General features: G+C 47.1%; 1 protein-coding gene across 1 annotated transcript in view; it reads left to right on the forward strand.

Moving 5' to 3' along the window:
• Positions 1–836: 836 nt before the first annotated feature.
• CDH11 (cadherin 11) overlaps positions 837–19,184 on the forward strand; it is a 148,233-nt gene continuing 129,885 nt past the window's right edge. The window contains exon 1 of the mRNA XM_059151437.1: positions 837–1,278. The gene's annotated coding sequence lies outside the window, so the exon portion shown is untranslated. The remainder of the gene's footprint in view (positions 1,279–19,184) is intronic.

Consider the following 19,184-nt stretch of genomic DNA (forward strand, 5'->3'; position numbering starts at 1 on the left):
CCACCGGGTCAGAGGCGCCTCCCTCCACCACCAGGCCCGCGGAGTGTGTGGGTGCCCCCGTCGCTTCGGGTACCACGAGCGTCCCGCCCAGTCCCCGGCGTGATTCCGAGGCCTTGACCCCGGCTGCCTTTTCTTGCGGCGACTCCGCGAGGGCAGGAAGAGGCCCGGCGCTCTCTCCCTCTAACGGGTCCTCCTCGAGGGATAAAAGAGAGGACTGGGGGAGGATGCAGGCCCAGCACCCTCAGGCCCTCTCGCCCCCAGAGCCACACTTCCCGCAGAGTCGCGGCGGGTGTGCGATGAGGGGGCCCTGAGGCAACAAGTGACGCTGCCTGCGGAGGCCGCTGGTACCTGCCTGAGGCGGGGGCCCCGGCACCCTCGGGGGTGGGTGGCGGGAGCGAGACCGGCTCTGGCGAAACGTTCCCTGCGCCCCACTCCTCACAAGGCGGGGGTGGGGGGAACGAGAGAAGAGAGAGACGTGGCTCTTCCCAAGTCCGAAGTCTCCCTCCCCAGGTTTCCCTACCCGTGCCCCGAGCAGAGTTTGCGAGAAATGGGGGAGACACAGGGCAAAAGCCGCCGACGTGGAGGGATTTTCGGAAGGTGGGGTGCTAGAGTGAGGAAAGACAATTCCCGATTGCCTCCCCCGCTTGGGCGACGCTTTCTTCCAACCCACCATCCAGGCCTCCCGGGCAAGGGCCCAGCCTGGCCAGCTGGAGCGGATTTGGGCGAAGGAGGAAAAAGGGGCTCCCAACCCCTCCCCGGTTTTCCTCCGCCGCCCTCCCTGATTGGCTGTGCGTCCCTGGAGCCTAACTTCAGTCGCTCCAGACTCTCTGAGCCCCAAGGGAGCCAGAGTGCAGCGACCCGGGCCCGGCCGCGAATCCAGGGGTCGGCATCCGTGGGGCCCCCGGGGGGAGGGGCGCGGACGGGGTCGGCCCCCGCAGCCTCCTCCAGGCCCAGCTTGCCGCGTCTCGCGGCCTCGGCTCCTCTCCGCCCCCCGCCCTTTCCTTCCCTCCCAGCAGCGGCCTCCCTCCTCCTCCGGCCCCCCCACCCCGCCCGCCACCTCCCCCCGGTTTCTCATTCCTGCCACTAGCGCGCTCGGCGGCTCATTCCGCGGCCGCCGCCAGCCGAGGGGAGCGTCGCGAGCAGATGCCGCGGGGGCCGCTCGCAGCCGCCGCCGACTTGTGAATGGGACCCGGACTGGGGCCGGGGCTGATACCGCTGCGCTCGTTTTGTGCCAGGGACCGACGGCCCGGAGCTGGCGCCCACCTTCCAGGGCCCCAGGTGAGGCTTGCCGCCAGTCCCTTCCTTTCGACTGAATGGGGCTTCTTTTGGGGGGGGGGGTGTCTCTGGATGAGCATGTCTGGGAGTGGGGGGAAGGAGGTCTGACTGGAGAAGATTTCACTAATGCAACGCAGAAACGGGAGGGGGGCGGAGGTAAGAAGATTTGTTTAAAAATCAAAAAAGGAGAAGGGAGCCAGCCAGCTGTGGGCGCGGGCGGCGCGGAGAGCAGAGGCGCCAGATGTGCGCTCCAACCTCTCCCCCGCTTCGGCCTCCTCTGGGGTCTGCGCGGAGGCCGCGGGAGAGGGGCTTTGCGCGGGGCTGGGGCAGAGGCTGCAGAGCTGCGCTCCGGGCGCGCCGGCTGCCCGCGGTCGGGTCTCTGGGGAAAGTCGCCCCCCGCGCGGAGCCGGCCCGCCGGCCCGCGCTGCACCTCTTTCCGAAAGCGGCGACGTGACCGAGCTCTGCAGGGTTCCTACCCCTTCTCCCGGTCCCCGCCGAGCGCTCCCCGGGCTCAGCCCTCCTTGCGCGACCGCCGGGGGAAAACGGGAAGCACCCGGCTCGGATCGGCTGTGGCCCCGCACTTTAATAGGCGATCTTTGGGTCCGCTGACTGCGGCTGAGGGGCGGCCGACTGCGGTGCGCGCTCCGGCTCTCCGGCCGGAGTCTGCTCGGGAGCTCCGGGGACCGCCTGTTACCTCCCGCCAGCCCAACGGAAGGTCCGCGCGCGGCTCAGACTCGGACTCGGCTTGCCTGGGGCTTGCGAAGCCTGCCAGGGTCAACGTTAACTTTGCGAACCATGCCGTGCCCTAAGCCTGCGCCTCCTCCCGGAGCGCGCCAAGCCTCTCCCGCTCCCCGCACGCACGGCCCTCCTCCCTTAGCTTTGCCCGGAACGCTAGCCGGCAGGACGGGAAGGGCGGCGAGGAGAGCACCCTTTCCCCGCTCGAGCCGGGCAGAGCTGTAAGGAGGGCCCGCTTCGCTATGTGAAGAAAGGAGTCCCCGCAGAAAGTGGGGTCGGGGAGGGCCCCCCGGTCACGCTTCCTTATCCTTTTCTCGCCAAGGCCCTGCTTTCGCTTGGGCGGGAGGGTGTGTGTGTGTGTGTTGGGGGTGGGGGGTGCACAACACGCCTCCCTTTCCCGGGTGAGAGGTTTTCTAGATGCTCGAAAAAGCCCTGTTGCTTTTGCTGATAATGCAGCAGGAATTTCATGGGCCATCGCGCTGCTATTAAGAAATTGCATCTTTTAATTATTTAATAATGCCATCCCTGCATGACGACGGATTGTCCCTAAGGGATGGGGGTAGAGGGTTGTTCCTGAAACCCTGCTGTTGGGGTCTAGATCTGTCAAAAGTCTTCCCTCGTGTTTCCCCCAAAAGAAATCTTGTTCAGGTGGTTCTGAAATCTTGCTCGGGTGGTTCTGAAATCGTGCCTTGTCTTCCTCTTCGCATCTTTCTTAGCAGGTTAATATGAAGCAGGGAGTAAGTTTTCCTTTTAATCAGAGGGAAGACGCGATGATTAATCTGGCAAGAGGGTGGATCAATTCTTTATCACTTGGGCTTGCAGCAGACATCGATGGTTTTGCGGGGTGTCTGGCTTTCCGGGGAATGGGACTGTAGACGTGGTCTCAGGGGCGAGGATCAACCAGCATCGCATCAGCGCATTTGCCAGGCTGGGCTCCGAGTGCTGGATCCTAACACCATGGGAGAGGAGAAGGGGCTGACCTTCATTTCATTAATCCCGGAATTATTTTTCATATATACCCGAGATGCAGACACCAGAACACAGAAGTAGTCGCAGCCCAACCCTAGCTGCAGGGAGCCTGGTCTCCTTCTAGCAGAAGGAAGGAATAAAAGTTGCAAAACAAAGGGACAGAGTTGTGGTCCATACCAGACAGATCCTGAAGCTCCTGGTCACTAAAGTTCCTTACTCCTAAGCTCTGATTCCAAGTTTTAGAGTTGGCCAGTGGGCCCTGGAATTCAAACCTCCATGCAAAACTGAAATCCTGCCTAGTACAAAGAAATGTGAGTACATTTCAAGTACAGACTAGGGAATGGCATCTTACAGGCCAGGAAAATTGGCTTGAGTGGGAATTATCTTTAGATCTTACTTTTGAAACATTGCAAATTAATGCCTTAAAAATGGGTTGCAGCCAGGCTTTATGATTAGTAACAATTATTACGATCATTTTTGTTGTAATTTCAGAGTCTGCATAAGCTGGCCATTGTTTAAAAAAAGGGATTCCCCCCCCCACACACACACCCCTGGAGTTAGGGGATAGGGAGGGAAAATGAATAGAACTAAAACTGGATCATCTGTTGAGGCCCAAACATGTAGATTTACTCAAACTGGGCTTATTGCTTACTAGAAAGAATAGGATTTTAAAATAGTTCTAATTGAAGCAGTGGACCATCTTGATAACACTTCAGAACTTCCATTATGTTCAGCATTCTTATCAGAACACCAGACAGTAAAATTACTAGAAACCTAAATTCTATTTTCAATTAAGATGCAATCTTGTTAATTTGAGAATTTAAAAAAAAGTCACAGTTCTATTTTTGCAGGGGTGGCAGTGGATGTGTATATTTGTTTATTTGTGAGAGGAAGGGGGGCAGGTTTGGAGACCCATGCCATGATTTGGGGGAATACAGATCAATTTCATGCTCCTTTAATGGACTTGTCTTCATAATTCATGGTTTTTCTTCCTCTTTGAATAGAATTACATGGCTGCCTTGTAAAGATTCTGGTTTTGGGGACCCTCATATGGGAAACGCCATGACTTTGACCTCAAGGCTTGATTTACAATACCAGAACTACATTCCCATGAGCTTAGTGTGTCTTGGAACCTTGCCTGTGAATGTCTGTGACTTATGAAGTTGACAGTTCACATAAACTTTGATCTGTGATATTCAGATCTATTTTTAGAAACATCTAAAGGAGATCCGCAGGTTTGATTTTAATTTTCCTCCATTTTCAATACATTTATGTAGGCAAATGTTCAAGAAGTATAACCATTTTGTTTATTTATTTTCAATATTGGTTTTTTTCACTTTGATCATAGACGTACCTTATCATTAATAATGATAAAACACTGGTCTATGGACTTTGAAAGTAGGTAGCAAACATTTTCTCTTAAACTGTTAAGTTTGCCGAATGCCTGAATTCCTTAGTCTTTTTCCTAGAAAATCTGAGCACTGTGTAAATTCACCAGCCAATGATTTAAGGGATTGAAATGTGGTTGGGATTTTTTTTTCCTCCCTCTTATGAAATTAGTCATTGTTTCAGAAAAAAAGTTACCTAGTTCATTAGGAGCCTCCATTCTAGATCTTCCAAGCATTTGGGTTGTCAACCTTTCCAATCCAATGTTATTCCTCCTAGAACATGTAAAGATCTTTGGTCTGTGTGAGCTAGGGGAGAAACGTCAACAGGTATGTTAAAAAGGAAAAAAAAAAAAGTAAAGCTGGAGAAAGTTGGACAAATTCTGGCACACCAGTAGTACTAAGAATCCATGAGGAGTCCATCAGGATTACTGTGATAGCCATCCACAGCCTCTTCTATGGGCAGGAAGAACTAAAGAAAACACTCGAGGAGGATAATTAGACATCTTTCTGCTATAATTTTACCCTGACATTGAGAGCCTTGTGCCTCTCTGGAAATGGGCTCCTTCGCGGAAGATTGCACTTCTGGCCACTAGAGGGCAATGGCGCCCTTCTCCAACTTTCTGCATGGGGCCCATCTGCTTTTGAGGGCACCATGAAAAGCGGTTTTGTTACCACCAGCCTTGTCTGGCCCTCTCAGGAGAGACCGAATTCAATCTAGCTATGGTTCAGGCTACCGCCTGAGCAGTTTGTCAGGATTAACATCTTTCTAGTTGGTGAATCTGTTACCTTCAGCCTCTCCTTCCCACCTTGCAGTTTACTAGAAAGTTGGAAAATCTCCTAACTGGAGATTCTCTGAGCAAGAGATGAGGAGGAAAGGGGGTGGGGGGAGGTCTGGGCTGAATGAGACACTAGGTCAGCTCTCACTGAGGCTGTGATCTTGGAGGATTTTCTGGCCTTTTTTTTTTTTTTTTTTTCTCCCTGCCAGAAAGAGCATCATTTGAGACTCTGAGGGGAAGCGAATGAATAAAGAAGGGAAATATTAGTGAGATTGCTGTGGTAGCATTGCCTGTTCTTTCAAGAGGTTTTGAAGAGTCTGCAAGACATTTCCAATTTGAAAAAAAAAAAAAAGAATAATGTTTTGATCTTTGGTAAACACTTTGGGGCATGGGGATTTAATAGAACCATAAATGTTTTACTCTTACCTTTAAACCATTCTTGATATTGCTGTAAAAAAAAAACAACCCTAAATTTAGCAGAGAGTAAAATTTAATTCAAGATTGGTCCTCATGCACTAGAGTTTAATCATTTGACTTTTTTTTTTTCCCCTCAGTGATATGGAAATTACTGCTTATGATTAAATTGCATATTTCAGGCTGCACGAATTTATATTTGTTACTGTTGGATAGTGTCATTATGAAAGTTCAGAAGAATAATGTAAAAAAAAAAAAAAACCACTAGCGCTATATTATAATTAAGAGGAAAGCTCTATTAAAAAAATAAGTACTGTCTTAAGTGGATTCTTATTTGTATTTTTTTTAACTGAATACAATTGCCTCCCTGGTGAGTCAGCAGTGCAGTTCCTTGCAGCTCCAAGTGTGTTGGAATGCAAGGGGCCGTTGATGAAGAAGGAATCAATGCAAATGGATTATGGGAAGGAGTATTAAGTAACTCAGTGGAAAGTAAGACAAAGTGTTTTGTAAACCAATGCTCACTCACCACCGGACAGTTTATTTAACTGAAAAAAAAAGAAAGTGCTTTTAAATTGTAAGTGCTTGTGAATAATGCATGTTTGTTAGAACTAGAGGCAAAATTTCATGGTTATTTGGTTTAATTAGTCATCAGACGGTTGCAGAGGTCCAGAATTCTTATTGAGATAAATCATCGTTCTCGTGGTCTGTCAGGTGAAAGTTTTGGTTCAGGCAGAGAATCTGGTATGCCAGGATATTAAGTGAGATAGGAGGATGAGAGGGGGAGGAGGAAAAGAGGTAAGGGAAGCGGGGGGCAGGGGGGGAGTGTGAGAGAGGCTAATGGTGCTGTTGCTGATGGTGGGGCAGAGACTGCTGTCCCTATTCCTTTATCTCCACTCCTGGAGACCCATGTGAGGTCCTGAATCCAGAAAGCTGGCATAAACAGCTTTACAGGCCACCGCGAACCGTGGCCCGGGTCTTAAATTCTATTACTTTCTGGCCCTGAGAACTCCTCACAGTACCCTGTGAATTTTTCTTGAATTTTTCTGGTTTTTGCAGGTGAAGAAAAACCTTCCTTCACTTCCTCCACGAATCCCCTTCCTTGCCAGAAATCCACATGATGTGGTCCTCTGCACTAGCATGATTTCACTCATTAAGAATTTGCAGGAATTTCTGGAAGATACTGGCTTTGGGTGTGGTGTCTTCCACGCTATGATGATTACCTAACATAGCAACGGGGGAGCGATGGAGGCTGCTCCCTGGTTTTAGTTTTAGATGCATGAGATCTCTTTTCCGCCACCATTAGGCTCCACCAGTGAGTGCAAACAGTGAGAATTTGGAGTTGCGTCCCTGCCACCGGTGGTGTTTATTCTGTGTAAGAACCAGCACGGATGCCAGCATGGGTAGGCGTATAGTGCTGTGCAAACCATTCCCAGCATGAATCTCTGGGAACGTGTTACCTGTAATTCCATCCTGAACACTCAGGCTACTTCCATCATCCCCAAGCCTGAGGCTTGGCCCAACGACTCAGACAGCAAGACATGAGGATGAGGAGCGTGCAACAGCAGAACAAGATCTTGTCTTTGGTTAGCATTTTGATATTTTGTTCATCATCACGGACTTTCTCCATTCAACATGGTTTTTAAAATACCGCATTACAGTATTATTCATGTTAGTTACTGAGTTTTTTGGCAAGCCCTTACATTTCGTGCCCAAGGACCGTGCCTCACCTGACTCACCCTAATTCCAGCCGTGCCCAGTCCTTGGATCCTTCTCGGCTCCATCTCCAGGGCTTAGAGGCTATGGGACCGAGATTAAGGAACATCACATTTCTAAGACTCAGACGCCTCATCTGTTGCAATGGAAACCGTAATAATACTCATGTCCTAGAATTGTTGTGACGATAAAGTAAGAATGGAGTGCAGTGCCTGGTTCATGATAAGCCCTCACCAAACACTCAGTCCTTTCGTCCTCTCAGACCTGGGATTTGGTTTTAGAGACTAATGGTGGCAGGTAGCAGTTCTTCCTTATAATTACTACCGCAAAATCCTACACTGAAGATTCCCTTTACATGGAGGCCTCTCCCAATTAGGGATGAATTGTTTATTAGTGCCTCCCTCTTTTTGAATTATTTCATAAGTTTAAGTGATCCGTCCCTCTTCCATTTAAAATATTCAAGAGGCAGTTGAGATTTTAGAGATAATTATGGCTTTTGAAAAGTGCCTGCCTCCTTCTCCTACCTTTGCATTTTCTGTCTGTTCATTCTACATACGGGTTGCCTGATAAGTTGCCCTGAAGTAATATCTTACTGGGAAAGTTTGCTAAGCGTGTGATGTTGAGATATTCATCACAGGGTCTGCTTTCATTTAAAAGGGGCTCATTACTATTCCAGACTAGCTTAAATGATAATTAGCCCCATGATAAATCGTCTCCATTTCAAGCATATTCCTGTTTGTTTTTCAGGTTAAAGTAGTTTGGGAATTTAAGGGGGTTGAGCAGTGACCATTCTGACTGATGAAGAGACTGCGGCCGGAGAAGCCGTTGCCTGCCTGTGGTCTTCCTAAGGTCCAGGCCAAAGCACAGTGATTTGGTACAGCCTTGACAATGACAGAACCCCCTCATCCATTGCCCCTGCCCCCTACCCCAGCCCTTAATGGTTTTCCAACTGTTTTCACACTCAGTGGCACCATCAGCCTGGGCTTTCCAAGGCTCCTGGACCTTCTGGGTTGTCCTGCTGTGTCCCATCTGTAGCCTTCTTGTGTCATGTGTTTCTACCCCAGGCCCCAAATCCCTCCTGGGTATCCCTTGCAAGGAAAGGAAACATCTCCCTGTGTTTGCCTTGAAAACGGAAGGGAGAAGAGCCAACTTGTTGATTTCCTACCATGTGCCAGGTCTGTACCTGAGACCTCATTTATTCTACGCACTCACCCTGTGGGGAGGGTATGAGCATCTCTGTTGTGCACATGGGAAAACTGACTCTTGGGAGGGTTCTGGTCCCTTGTTTAAGCTCCTGGGGCTTGAGGAAGGAAAGCTGGGTTCCCCAGTATGTTCCGAATGCACATACCTAGAAGCTTTCTGCTGTGTGTGCAAGCTGGGGCTCCCCTAGATTTCTAGAGAAAAACAGCTGGAGCGAGACCTGAGCTGACTGCTCGGACCCCGTGCCCCTATCTACGAAAGGAACTTCTGGGATCTTCTGGTCTAACTATTCTTTCTGCCTGTTTTCTGTTTGTCATTAATCCTGCAGCTTCGTAGATGACCTGATGACAGCCTGCTAACTACCTCTTAGGGAACCCATCACGCTAGCCATGACTACTAACTCTGTTCATTAAAACTCCCCATCACAGGAGGACGTGAAATACCCCTCTTTTGTAACTTTCTCCCAATAGTTACTCTTTGCCCCTGCTCTCCATCACTATTTCCTCCTCCTGACAGCCCTGCAAATATTTGAAAATCAGTATCAGATAATATTTAAAAACTAGGATTTATTGTACATTTAGCTAGTTTCAGACACTGGGCTAAGAACATTCTATATAATATGAGACTTACCATAGTGACTCTCTGAACGGGTAAGATTATTGCTAGGCTCTTACAAAGAAAAACAAAACAAAACAAAAACCTGAAAAAAACCCTGAATTCCCAGTGTTCCGCAAAGTAATTGAAAAACATAGGCCCAGAGCCTTTCATTAAAATAGGTGACAGAGAACTTGGACCTACTACTTCCTGAGTGAGGAGTAGACATTCTACTTTACCAAGTAAGAATCAGATGTGTGATGTCATTGGATTTATCAGCTATTCTGGCCAACCTTCAGTTAGAGATAAGGGTCCAAGGACCTAGAGAGGAGCCACGATTTGCCGAAGATCACATGTTCATTTAGGGCAGATAAAGCAAGAACTGGGCAAGCTTGGCTCTTAACTCAGTCTCTTAGCAGTGCCCACATGCAATTTTTTTTTAGACTAGTTTTACTGGTGGTCTGATTTTTATTTAAACCTATCACTAGGTCCATTATCTATCTGCCTGTCTATCTGTCTATCTATCTATCTATCCATCCATCCACAGAAAGATATAACCTCTTATGTCATTAGGCAGTTAAGTTATGACGGCTATAAATGGGACTTTCCGTGAATCTCTGTTTGGAAGTCATAGTCAACCAATCCAATGCCATTTGATAGATAATATTTTGAAAACTGTAGCATTTGACCTTGGCCTTCAGGCCTGTCCTACCTTGTAGTCACTATCATTACTATCTCCATCCTATGTGTGCCTCGATAACAAAGGAGAGTGGCATCTTATCTTGTCACCTCTGGCAAGCGTTCACAGGGCTCCCTGGCAGGGTGTGGCTTGAACTTGATCCCAAACCCATTTCTTTTTCAACTACTTTAATGAAAAGCTCTGGGCTGGGCACATAGAAATAGTCAAGTCCTAAGGCCTTCCCTCCGGGAGCTGCTATACCAGTGGTACCAAACATACTATGTTCAAGGCTGCAAACATTTAGTGCAGCAAAGGAAGTACACATAAGTGGGGCCACAGGGCCGATGAGTCCCAAGCAGTGCGGTGATCCAGGGTGGTCTGGGGAAGGAAGGCATTTGTGGCTACCATGTACTGATGATGGTGGGGCATCCTTAGTGATACAGGGTGCATTACCCCTAGTGCAAATCATCTAGGCATGGGGAACTTTCCTATTAGAAAGACTTCCTTCTATGGAGCCAAACTGTCTCTCCAGAGGTCACATTCTTTGATACAAGCCTTTGATGCTACGCAGAATGGATGGAGTTTTCCCACATTCGTTACCCAGTATTTACTGTCTTCCAGGATGCCTTCTCCCCGGTTTTCACATCTCCAGCGTGAACACCTTATTCATGTTTGCTTCAGCCCTCCGCGGAGGGAAGGACTGAAGACAAAATTCCAGGCAGCTAAACACTAGACTATACCTTTCTTTCCTCACGCTTCTTTTATTGCAGCCCGAGGCTACATCACATTAGCTTTTATTGCCAGTCACATCACCCAGAGGACTTACGCTCCATAGTTTGTTTGTTTATTTGTTTTTCCTTATGTGCTGCTGTTAAGTCACATTTCCCCACCTGTCCCTGTGCACCTAAGACATGACAGGCATCTTCCGCCCTTGTTAGCACGGGATCCGGAGTCAGACTGCCCTGCTGCAAACGCTGGCCTTGTCCCTTCTTAGCTGTGCAAATCATTTTAGCCATTCCTCCGCTTCCCCATCCAAACGCTGGGTTAGTAATAGCTACCTTATACCGGGGCTCGGGTAGCAAACACTATTAATACATACACATGCTTAGACCAGTGCACAGAACGTGATTGCTGTCACTGGTGTCTCAGTTCTATGAGTTGCTTTACTTAGTTACCAACCTCGCTTGGTAAAAACAAAACAACAGCCGCAGTAAAAATAACAGAAAAGGAGCAGGGGCAGGAACTTTTTAAATAAGACACTCCCTTTTCAGTGATTCAACAGCCTAGAATACACTATTCTACATGTTAGTTGTTCCTGGGCGTGAGTATCTGTCATCTGGTTTGCTTGTTTGCTTGGCTGCAGAGCAGTGGGAACCCCTCCTGTGTCTGGAGAACAGCTCACAGTAAGACTCTCCGTAGAGAGAAGAACCCTCCTTCCGCTCCAGAGGCCTGAAGGACCAGAGTGGCTTCCCTGGCCCTCCTGGAAACTAGAACACAGATTCAGCACTAACTTCCCCGTGTGTTTTACATCTGGATTCAGTATTGCACATATATATATATATATATATATATATATATATAGACATAGCAGAGACAGCTTTGGGGTCCTCACCCACCTGTTCCATGGGAGTGTCTTATCTGTGATCTGGCTGTCTCAGGCTCTCGGCATTCCTCTCCATTTTCCAAGCCTGCTTCTCTAGCCTTCCCAGAAGAATGGTGCTACCCTAAGTCCGTTTCTGAACTGAGAACTGAAAGAACTGAACTAAGAACTAAGCACTGAACTAAGAAACCCGAAAGGCTTCGTTTCCCTGCTCATTTTGCAAGACTATTGTGAGAAATCTTATCCATGGCAGTACTGAGTGGGGTATCTGGCTTTTGAGCTCCTTTTGAATGAAGGGAATGTTGATAATTAGATGCTAGGGTGTGAGGGTAGAACAGAGGCAGTCTTTATTAAACATTGAATAGTTTAATTTGGGCAAGAAGTAGGCAAAATTTCAGGACCTAGGCTGAAGCCTACTGATATAGCTTAGTAGATGGTGGGATTTCTGTGGGAAGCTGTGGCAGACAGCACAATAGCTAGTCACGTGGACGGCCAAAGATCTGTTGGAAGGGATGGGGCAGGTTGTGTGGGCAAGTGGCCCGTGGATGCTGGCCACGGAACCAATGCTAAATTCCCAAAAAATATTATCCAGAGGAAGCTAAAGCCAGATATAGGGACAAGAATCCGAATTGGTTCCCCAACCCAGTGGCAGCCAGGAAGTGAGGTGTATGCGAAATTCAGAGCCAAACATCTTGGAGAAGGCAGGAAGGAAAACATAGAAACTCTCCAAGCATTCACGGGAGTGTCAAAGATGCCCCCCCATAAAAATGGGCTAGTCTCCCTAAGTCATATCCTAGCTTCTGGAGGGGACAGCTCCCACGCTGTCCTGGCAGCATGGGCTCTGTGTTGACCCAAGGAGACAGTGATCACATGGCAGTTGTCAGTGCTTACAGCTGGGCGATTTGGGGCAGGAAGGACACACAGATATAAGCTGTCTCTGCAGTTCGCCTCATACCATCCCAGGACAACTTTCCTCACCGACCTTTGTCAGAAATCAGCGTCACCCCGTCTGGGTGGCTCGGTCAGTTAAGTGTCTGTCTTCGGCTCCGCTTAGGATCCCAGGATCCTGGGATCCAGCCCCAAAGTTATCAGGCTCTCTGTTCAGCCGAAGTCTATTTCTCCCTCTCCTCCCTGCTCCTTCTCTGTCTCTGTCTGTCTCTCTCTCTCTCAAATAAATACATTTTTTAAAAAACAAAAAAGAGAAAGAAATCAGCATCACCTTTCAGGGAGGGAAGCCTTCGGAGCAAGCTCAGAATTTCAGATCTGTCTAATGGGCCAGGTAGTGGAACACAGAATGACTTTGATTTTGTGGCTGATGAACCACTGGCCACACCTGACTCTGTTATCACCAAGCTGCCTGGGACTCTTGGAGCCATGCATTTCAATTTCCATGGGATGCTCCCTGATGGGTCACCATGGACACCCATCCAGACCACAAACCACAGATGCCTAACCGAACAGGTGAAGCTGGGTGGGCACCTGTGTTAGTAGGTATCAACTTTCTTTCTTTTTTTTTTTTTTTAAGATTTTTATTTATTTATTTGATAGACAGAGATCACAAGTAGGCAGAGAGGCAGGCAGAGAGAGAGGGGGAAGCAGGCTCCCCGCTGAGCAGAGAGCCCAATGTGGGGCTCGATCCCAGGACCCTGAGATCATGACCTGAGCTGAAGGCTGAGGCTTAAACCACTGAGCCACCCAGGCGCCCTAGGTATCAACTTTCTATTCTCTATAAAAGCATGCATATTTTAAGGTTTTAAATATTTAAGCACATATTTAAAGGTACTATAAAATATTTTATTGACAATAGCAGCAAAACTGTATTTGAAATCCAAACCCAAGCTGAAAAATCAGAGGTTATTTCTGCAAACAGTTCCAATTCACAACCTTTTGACCTAAAGCACCCCAGCAGTGACGGGAGACTGTTCTTGAACCGGCTTGCTCCCCTACTGACTTCATATATGGACACGGCTGTGGTGTTAAGATACAGTTGTCATTGTTCTATTATTCTTGGGAACCTAAGAAGCAGTATATAAATGAAGTGTCACTATTAGTATTATTATCTTAGAGTAAAAATTGCAATGTAGCAGTTAAAGCTGGGCACACTTGCCTTCGAAATAATGCATGGATGATTCTTGTGTTTTATTTATCGCTGCTGCTCTAGCAAACATCGCAAAGAATCTTCAACTTCAGCAAATCTCAGCAGTGCCTTTGGAAGCATTAGTCAGGAGACTAATGTAGCCAAAGAGGCTGTGTCTTTGACGTGAAGGATGGGTCCCGTGGAATTATTTCAGCTGCCCTCTCCCACCAGCCCTGCTGCTGTCGAGCCTTGCATTACAAGCCAGAGAGGCCCCCAGTTTTCACTTAGAGAGTCATGCCTCGTGTCCTTTTCTTATTGGCTGTGTAACATTTTATTTCTCACGAACGGAGAAGGATCGCCTGTCAGCAAGTTTGCTGCCAATTGCTGACGAATTTCCCCTAATAGGCTGCCAGGTGATTCCCTCCCTCCAGGCCGACGAGCTTAGTGCCATCTGACGTTGCTGATGGATAGCTACGGGAGCTAAGCCAATTAACCTCGGTTTCCTCATCTGTAAAGTGGCCTTCGGGGTCCTTTCTAAAACGGTCTGACTCTCATATCTTCCACAAATCCTTTGGCAAGGTGCTTTTTGACTGTCAAATCTCAGCATTCTAGAGAAAGCCATGCGAACAGAAACACAGGAGGTGAGAGCACAGACCAGGTTTGCCCAAGCACAGTATGCCAGCAAGTGATAGCGGACAGAGTCTGCCTGCGGGGTAGTAAGTTCAGGACTCTGTGGAGTACACTGAATGCCGAATTCAGGGCTTTGGACTTCAATCCCTAGCCCCTAGGGAGCCTCTGAAGGGTTTGGAGTAGGGGAGTGATGTGTTGAATGCATTATTAAATGATTTCTGGAACAGCATGGAGAATTACTGAAAGAAGGAACAGAGACCCTAAAGAGGGAGGCCAGCAGGATGGGGGTTACAGCAGAGATGATGAAGCGGGGATTAGGGACTAGGGTGGGGCAGCATTCTCACAATCGCTGTTGTGCACTGAGCACAACACTGTATGCACATCCTGCGCAGCGATCCCCATGAATTACCTCAGTCTGTCCTCACTACAACCTCAGGGAGGCGGAAGCTATAATTATGCTCATTTATAAAACATAGAAACCAAGACTCAGGATAGTTAAGCCACTTTCCCCAGTGTTGTGTGGTTTATAAGTGGACAAGCAGGGATTTGAACAGATATTCCATGTTCTCCATGGCTCTGTTGTAGGGACACCAAGGTAAGAGACTTTGAGCGGTTCAGGAGACTTGCTGCTGATGATTGATGAGGAGTGGGGATGGATACTTGGTGACGTGCAGACAGAGTGCCCTGCACTTGACCTTCCAGGGCTTACCTCTTCCCATCTTCCCAAGCTCATAAACAGGAGATCCCACAGATAAATCGTTGCAAAGGATTTGAACTCAATTGACTGAAAGAACTAGAAAGCTTTTCCTGTGGTTCTTCTAATAGGATTGATGGGTGCTTGGCTTTCTCCCGATCCGGGGATGATTTGAGGATGACACAGAGTGTTATGTTTTCTGTCATGGGCTCATCATACAACTTATATACTTGAAAAGATGGGTTACACAGAAAACAAGTTATACTTCTAAAATCCATGTTTTCTTTTGAAATTTTGGTTCCTTTCCAGTCCTGGCATAGATGAAGATGCCCCAGTAGTGTCATTTTGAAACAATTATTTTGCACCCAGGATTTACAGGGGGGTGATTCTAGGGGCTGTTGAGAGAAAGCCCATAAAGCCAGTCTTCGTCCATCAGTGGGCACTCGCCACTTCCTGTCACGTGACTCCATGACCTGGTGAAATGTATGGCAAAGGTGAGAGAAGAGAGTCACATTGTATCTGTACTGATGCATATGAATAAGGACCCGGGCTTCTGAGAGATAAAAGAATTACCTACACCAGAATATAAGAGGCTGAAAGTTTGTCAGTCTAAGCTAGAACTTAAGAACAAATGAAATTGCAGACGCCAACATAGCAAAGTCTGGTTCAGAGAGACTAAGGCCGTGGGGACTTTGTGCTTGGTATTTCTTTATCTTCTCTAATATGCTGGGAGTAGTTTCATTTCTGTATCCTCTTGATCTAGCCTTTACCCATTCCTTCTTTTTTAACCAAATCACTGTGAGACAAGAGATGGAAACTAGCTTCCCTTGTCCAGACTCAAGTTCTCTCTATGGTAAAAAAAAAAAAAAAAAAGGTTATAATGGAAAATTGCCTCCCCATAGGAGAGATCTGGAAGAACAACCGTGTTCTGTCTTAAAAGTAAGGAAAAATAAATAAATAAATAAAAAGAAAGAAAGAAAGAATTAAAAAAACAAACAATGAAAAACATCTCTCTCTACCCAGCTTGACCGAGAGAATACATGTATTATTCTCTTCCTAACCCAGCTCCTGGGGTTCAGATTTTTACTTGGACAATGAAAACCAAGTTGTTGATAGGCTGTTGGGAACTCAGGACTTCTTTCTTCATTCTGGCCAAGAACCTCCAAAACCTGTCCCCTGACTCATTTAAATGAGTGGTTGTAAAAACAAAGGCAAGTAAGAAAAGCTTTGTGGATAAGAATGTGAATTGATTAAATTCATGGAAATAGCATCACTCTTCAAGGATTGCCTGTCTTTGCTGAATGTTGAAAATATTGATACTATCTCCAGTATTGTTTCCCCTATTTTTACATTTGCATGGGAAATGATTTGATTAACATTTTCTCTGAAGAGGGTTTCCTTCCGAGCAAGGTACATTGATGGTATCAGTTTGGCCCACGGAGCAGGCCTGCCTTACCCCCCCCAAAGGCTGATTTGGATGCAAAACAGAGCTATTTTGGAAACTAACATTACCTGTATTGTTGAGTCTTTTTTGGAGGCTCTGTTGGGTTTGCTACAGGAGAGCATTGAGGATGCCATTCACGTGGCGTGCATTCTGCTAATACGACTTTAATTTTCATGTCAAATTGGACAAGAAATGAGTTTGTCAAAAATAATCAAGTCTATTACAGAGGTGCCAGGTTGGAGAGTTACTGAGATGTGACTATTACTCTGTGACGTGACCTTGTGTTGTGGGGATGTGTAGATGGAGGTCATCTGGCTGGCTGGACCCAGGTACTCCCCTTGGGAAACTCCTAGGGAACATTCCTCGACACGGCTCAGCTGGTTAGGAATATTCCCGAATCTTCACAATGACGTGGCTTTTGGCTCTGTCTCATTCCCAGTGCCCTGCGGGGCTCCTTACAAAATCAAAACCAGACCAAAAATGCTTTTTTTTTTTTTTAAAGATTTTATTTATTTATTTGACAGCAAGAGATCACAAGTAGGCAGAGAGGCAGGCAGAGAGAGAGAAGGAAGCAGGCTCCTACTGAGCAGAGAGCCCGATGCGGGGCTCGATCCCAGGACCCTGAGATCACGACCCGAGCTGAAGGCAGAGACTTAGCCCACTGAGCCACCCAGGCACCCCCAAAAATGCTTTATATAAATAGTTCAATCTCTATGAAATTTATGCTTTACCATAAATGAAAGATAATGTGACTTGAGGCTAGGTCCACATAGGTGGGCCCAGAAATCCAACTGAGTGTGAGGAAGCACTGGGAAGAAAATATAGAAGGGATTCCATATACGGAGCCTGTAGGAACTGATTTTAAGCCTTTTAGTTATCTATGAGGCCAGAATCCTTTTGACTTCACATTTCGTAGGGGAATTTTGAATCTATTTCCCCAGAACACTCAACAATTCTCCCGGACTCCAGGATTCTACCAATATGTCCAAGTTTCCCGAGTCCATTTAGGTTCCTCTTCACCTGTTAGGGTCTTTCTTTGGAGCTGAGAGGGCACAGAATGCCTTGAACACTATATCCTGTCAGCGCTCTGTTGTGCCTTTCAACAATAGACGTGGATGTTTCCTGTGGCTTTGGCGTGTGCTTTAAATTCACTGTCTCAGGGGCGGTTGGGTGGCTCAGTCAGGTAAGCAGCTGTCTCTTGACTTCAGCTCCAGGCAGGATCTCAGGGTCTTGGGATGGAGCCTCAAGGACTGCTCCGTGCTCAGTGGGGCGTCTGCTAGAGATTGTCCCTCTTCCTCTGCCCCTCCCCCAACTTGCTCACTTGCTCGCTCTCTCTCTCAAAGAAATAAATAAATCTTTTTAAAAATCCCTTTATAAAATTCACTGTTTCACTCAGATCTCATGACAGCAGTGAAACCTGATCTGAGTGACTAAAAATTCAAGAGCTGAAGGGGTTCAGACTAAAAGCTTTCAGATTCCACCGCCACCAGTTTGGAGCAGTGTGGCCAGGCGTCTCTATGAGTTCTTTTTGCTTCAGTTTCCTTATCGGCACCACAGGCATGACAAGGACACGTGCAAAGCCCAATGAGTACTTGATAAATGTCAGCGACAACCCTGTGAGTGAGACGTGTATTTTTATTTCTGCTCTGCAGAGAGGAAGCGAAGGTGCACTGAGTTTGCACGTCTTACCCTGGTTATAGAGCCAGGAGCGACAGCGTGGACTTTGTATCCAAGTTCAAAGGCTCTGAACCCTTTGTTTTGCTCTGTTCCTTCCACTCAAGTTTACTAAGCTACTGTTTCTCTATTGTTTCTCTCTTCCACACCAAAACCTCTCCCTGTCTTTTTTTTTTTTTTTTTTTTTTTTTATTTTAGAAAGAGAGAGAATGTATGAGCAGGGGGAAGGAGAGGAGTAGAGGGAGAAGGACAAGCTGATCTCAGAGCCTGAGGCGGGCTCAATCCCACAACCTAGAGACCATGACCTGAGCCAAAATCAGGAGTCAGACGCTCCATGGACTGAGCCACTCAGGTGTCCCCGGCCTCCCCTAGATTTGAAGAAAACTAGTTTTCCATCACTTGTGAAGATTTCATGCTTTCCTTTTAAAGAAATTGACATAAATAGTGGTCTCTTTCCCAGGATGAATCATATTTGCGTAACTGTGAAGATGTTAAGAACTCAATTTTCTTCAACAAATCCTTTGTTTTTAAGCTTTTACATGTTTATAATTGAAATTCCAGGAGGATAGCTCTTCAGGCAAATGTCCTTGAGACATGGGACACAAGCCTTAGCTGTGAGCTGTATCTGTAATTTTAACTTTTCTCATAGTCCAGTTAAAAAAGTAAAAAGGAAATAGGTGACAACGTGAATGATGCGGTTTATTTAAGCCAATATATCCAAAATATTATGACATGCAATCAATATAAAATTATTAATGTGCTATTTCTCATCCTTTTTTTATACGAAGTCTTTGAAATCTTGTATGTGTGTATGAGTAACACATCTCAGTTGGGGTGAGGCACATTTCAAGTTCTCAGTAGCCACCTGCCCTTAGTTAGATACTGTATAGATACTGCAAGTCGTGATTTTTCTAAGGACAATTTATACAACGAACAATATTTTAAAAGACTTATTTATTTCGGAGAGCGGGGAGAGGGAAGGGCAGAGGGAGAAAGAGAGACTCTGCAGCCATCTCTGAGCTGAGCACAGAGCCCAGTGCAGGGCTCGATTCCAGGGCCCCAAGATCGTGAGCTGAGCCAAAACCAAGAGTGGGACACCTCACTGACTGAGCCCCCCAGTGGAGCACCACTGTGCCCCGGTCTCAGGACCTTCTAAACCACAGCAGCAGGAACCACCTTCTTGGGTTCATTGCAGCTCTTCTGAATCTCCCAAAGCTGGACCTAATCAAAGGGCCCACAGAAAGGGGATGACCAGAACAGGGTCATTCTTATCAACAATCAAAGGTAATCATGACTTTCAAAGGTCCGAGTGAGCTAGCACG

Source organism: Mustela lutreola, chromosome 16 (assembly GCF_030435805.1).
Source record: "Mustela lutreola isolate mMusLut2 chromosome 16, mMusLut2.pri, whole genome shotgun sequence".
NCBI lineage: Eukaryota > Metazoa > Chordata > Mammalia > Carnivora > Mustelidae > Mustela > Mustela lutreola.